A 4,855-nucleotide genomic window follows, 5' to 3' on the forward strand; every position below is an offset into this window, starting at 1 on the left:
CCTCAGAGCCATTTGCAGTCTCAGTCCCTTTTGCTGGCAGACACAACAGTTTTCTTGGCATTTGTGCCTCAGAGGGTACAAGGAGACTATCTACACGCAGTCCATCTCTGCATTGCTGCAGTGGCCCCATGTCTATTCATGGGTGGACCCTATGGTCATCTCAGCCAAACACATGGGCTATTTGCTTGTTGATTCCCATCTCCTTCCAAACCTGGAAAGGAGCTCTTTCCATGGGCACTGGCATGTCCTGCTTCAGGCACCCTCAGAACTCCTCAGGGCTGTGCCCCAATGGGCATCCCTTTAGCAGGTTTCCATTGTTCTGTCTGACCATGTGCTAGGCCACTGGCCAATGCCAGGAATCAGTAGCAACCCACACACAGGGCCTTACTGCTGTTCAGTCCTGGAGTCACAGATGAGAAAACAGTGTGCAATTCATCCCAATGGAGCTGATCTGTTTTCACTTCTTCACCCAGAGCCTTTCCATCTGCTGGTCTTACTACAGCAGCTTTCCAAACAGGATGCTGTCACTTCACCTTGGAATGCCAACCACAGACCAAACAGCTCTTTGTGGTCTGTCCAGAGCAGCCCCCAGGACATTAGAATCCAGCATATTCTCTGCTGCTGCAGAGTCAGTCCCAGGGGAGGAAGCGCCCTGGCTCTCCTGTAGTTCCTTCTTGCACTTCCCAGGCAGCACGGGGTCACATAAACCGTGTCCATTTTATTATGGAATACTTCTGGGCACCACCCAGAAGAATAAGCTGCAATTATAATAGTGTCAGATGGCAAGGTAGTTAATGCCCCTCAAACGGAAATTCTCATGTCCAGAGTCGGAATAGTTGTCCCTGGGAGGCACTCAGAGGCTCTTGGTGTGAGGCACAGGGTCTGCCCCATAAAGAACTAGTGTAGAGAGAATGGTCTCTACCAGTACTCCGGCTTCTGCACCACACTGCGTGGGCTCAGGCCATTGCACTGCTCCCAATTCAGCACGTCCAATTAATGTGGCTTGAAGGGCGGATTTACATGCCTTCTGTTTTACAATGTTGGGAAGGGCAAATGTTCCCATCCACATACATTTCCATCCCCATAATACATCAGTAAGACAGACAGAGTCAGTTCACATAATGTCCGTTTCATATACCAATTCCCCTCCAAACTTTAACCATGATTCCATAAATGAATATGTCCCTTACTGTGGCCTCCATTAGGACTTCTACAGGTTTTGGTTTCAATGTTAGGTAGAGGAAGTGTCCCCTTCCATATACATTATCTATCCCCATACTATGCCAGTTACATTCTGTGGAAGTCAACCCTAAAGACATAACCCTCCCACCCCCCTCCAAATTATTTATACTCATAATTCATTTTCCTGAAGGTTTCTTAGAAAGCTGGTGATACCATTCTACAAAATGAATCAACTCCTTTATTATCTACCTCTGGGTTTTTTTTATTGTTTTTTTTTTTTAAGTATGTTCATCATATTTTTTTTTTGTTTTTTTACTCTTTTGAAGTTTTTTTTTTTAAATTGTTTTATTGCTTAAAGTATTATAAAGAGTATTACATATGTCTCTTTTTTTCCCCCCACCCTTGACAATCCCCTCTGGTTTTAATAGTTTCTTGGTTTTGCCCTTCCCCATATGGACTACCTTCTTGGTGACCAGAGGTCTTAGAGGTACTTCCTGTTGCCCTGCATCACTTCCTCCTTTAGGCAGCTTCAAGGCTAATGGCCGAGGCTCAGATAGACCCAAATTTGAGCTTGGTTCAGCATCAAATAAGAACCAACACTTTTTTTTTAATATTCATTTTAATAATTTAGTAACAGTGACCAAGAAAATGGACTATTTACATATATCCTATTGCTTTGTTTTCCCCTGTGCTGCACTGTCAGCCATGAGCCCTGGCTACCTGTGCTTCTTACTGATTGGGTACAGATGGGATGCTCACAACTCCAATTGAAATCTAGATCATCTGTGCTTCTGACAGATTGGCTAAGAGTCAGAGCTTCCCACACCCCGTCCTTGGCCCTGGGAGGCACTCAGAGGCTCTTGATGTGAGGCACAGGGTCTGCCCCATAAAGAACTAGTGTAGAGAGAATGGTCCCTACCAGCACTCTGGCTTCTGCACCACACTGCGTGGGCTCAGGCCATCGCACCGCTCCCCATTTAGCACGTCCAATTAATGTGGCTTGAAGGGCGGATTTACATGCCTTCTGTTTTACAATGTTGGGAAGGTCAAATGTTCCCATCCACATACATTTCCATCCCCATAATACATCAGTAAGACAGACAGAGTCAGTTCACATAATGTCCGTTTCATATACCAATTCCCCTCCAAACTTTAACCATGATTCCATAAAGGAATATGACCCTTACTGTGGCCTCCATTAGGACTTCTACAGGTTTTGGTTTCAATGTTAGGTAGAGGAAGTGTCCCCTTCCATATACATTATCTATCCCCATACTATGCCAGTTACATTCTGTGGAAGTCAACCCTAAAGACATAACCCTCCCACCCCCCTCCAAATTATTTATACTCATAATTCATTTTCCTGAAGGTTTCTTAGAAAGCTGGTGATACCATTCTACAAAATGAATCAACTCCTTTATTATCTACCTCTGGGTTTTTTTTATTGTTTTTTTTTTTTAATAATGTTCATCATATTTTTTTTTTGTTTTTTTACTCTTTTGAAGTTTTTTTTTAAATTGTTTTATTGCTTAAAGTATTATAAAGAGTATTACATATGTCTCTTTTTTTCCCCCCACCCTTGACAATCCCCTCTGGTTTTAATAGTTTCTTGGTTTTGCCCTTCCCCATATGGACTACCTTCTTGGTGACCAGAGGTCTTAGAGGTACTTCCTGTTGCCCTGCATCACTTCCTCCTTTAGGCAGCTTTAAGGCTAATGGCCGAGGCTCAGATGGACCCAAATTTGAGCTTGGTTCAGCATCAAATAAGAACCAGCACTTTTTTTTTAATATTCATTTTAATAATTTAGTAACAGTGACCAAGAAAATGGACTATTTACATATATCCTATTGCTTTGTTTTCCCCTGTGCTGCACTGTCAGCCATGAGCCCTGGCTACCTGTGCTTCTTACTGATTGGGTACAGATGGGATGCTCACAACTCCAATTGAAATCTAGATCATCTGTGCTTCTGACAGATTGGCTAAGAGTCAGAGCTTCCCACACCCCGTCCTTGGGTTCCATTAAATGGCTACAATGGTTCAGATATCTGGAAAATATGTTCCCTCTAGATCCCCAATTAGTTGTCATGAGCAGTCAGAAGGGTGAGATTCACAGGGCATCAGGTATGTGGGAAAGGGCAATGATGTGTCCAGTATCACTTATCTCTACCCCCCCCTTTTCCACTTTGGGAAGTGACATCAGGTTCAGCCTCTGTGCTAGTCCAGAATGCTGACAGCAATACTAGTCCAGCAAGTGCCTCCCCCTCAGTCCATTCCTGATCTGACTTGGAAAGATTACACAGGGCAGAAGAGTGAGCTCTTTTGACCACCAGGAAAGCAGCAGCCACAAAAGCAGATGGATCAGCCAAGAAGGCCTTGACCTTTTCAGCAAGTGGGAAGGTGTAATCAGTCTCCACAGACAAAGCCAGAACTCGCTTGTACCCATTGATAATAGAATGGGGTACTGATGCAACATTTGGGTAACCAATGTGAAGGCATAGGCTGGCAACATTGGGGACACCCTCCAGGAAGCGGGAATGCAGAGTTTCGTCTGTGATGTCAGGCCCTTCCGGGTTGTAGATGCTGCCATTGTCAAACACCTGCTGGATGATCAGCCCAAAGGAGAAGGGGGAGATGTTCAGCATGTTCAGCAGTGTGGCTTCGCTGGCTCCCACTTTGTCTCCAGTCTTAATCAGCTGTACATCACTCAGGATTTCAATGGTGCCCCTGGAGATTTTAGTGGTGATGCCTAGAGCCTGGAAGAAGGAGGTCTTCTCTGGCCCCAGACCAGTGTTCTGGGCTGGCACAGTGACTTCACATGGGGCCATGGCACCAGCACGGGCAGCAGCTGGCACCTTATTGGCCAGCAGCAGGTCCCGGATCTCAGTGAGGTCCTCCTTGGTGAAGAGCACAAAGACATTCCCCCGATATGAGGCAGCAGTTTCTCCAGAGCCGGGTTGTTTTCCAGGTGTCCTCGGATGGCCTCGCGCCTCATGGTGTTCTTGCCCATCAGCACCCCAGCCTCCCGCGGAGGGACATGCGGATCTGCTGCATCTGCCTGGAGCCCACACTGTCTGCTCCACAATGAAGCATTTTGGACAATCATCCAGAAGTTGGATGATCTTAAGGAAGTAGTTGGACTTCCAGGTCACCCTGTCTTCACTGGGCATCACGGCAGTGCGTCAGGGATTGCCATGCAGGGTTTAAAGACGATGTCACTCCCACGAGGATGCCTGGCGAGAGGACTGGAAAGGAGCTCTTTCGATGGGCACTGGCATGTCCTGCTTCAGGCACCCTCAGAACTCCTCAGGGCTGTGCCCCAATGGGCATCCCTTTAGCAGGTTTCCATTGTTCTGTCTGACCATGTGCTAGGCCACTGGCCAATGCCAGGAATCAGTAGCAACCCACACACAGGGCCTTACTGCTGTTCAGTCCTGGAGTCACAGATGAGAAAACAGTGTGCAATTCATCCCAATGGAGCTGATCTGTTTTCACTTCTTCACCCAGAGCCTTTCCATCTGCTGGTCTTACTACAGCAGCTTTCCAAACAGGATGGCTGTCACTTACCTTGGAATGCCAACCACAGACCAAACAGCTCTTTGTGGTCTGTCCAGAGCAGCCCCCAGGACATTAGAATCCAGCATCTTCTCTGCTGCTGCAGAGTCAGTCCCAGGG

General features: G+C 46.5%; 1 pseudogene across 1 annotated transcript; it reads right to left on the reverse strand.

Annotated features, from left to right (window-relative positions):
* Positions 1 to 3,336: 3,336 nt before the first annotated feature.
* LOC102261413 lies at positions 3,337 to 4,365 on the reverse strand (annotated as a pseudogene). The gene has a single exon (XR_001364311.1). The product of XR_001364311.1 is annotated as a 60S acidic ribosomal protein P0 pseudogene (transcript).
* Positions 4,366 to 4,855: the final 490 nt, after the last annotated feature.

Source organism: Myotis brandtii, unplaced genomic scaffold (genome assembly GCF_000412655.1).
Source record: "Myotis brandtii unplaced genomic scaffold, ASM41265v1 scaffold53, whole genome shotgun sequence".
NCBI lineage: Eukaryota > Metazoa > Chordata > Mammalia > Chiroptera > Vespertilionidae > Myotis > Myotis brandtii.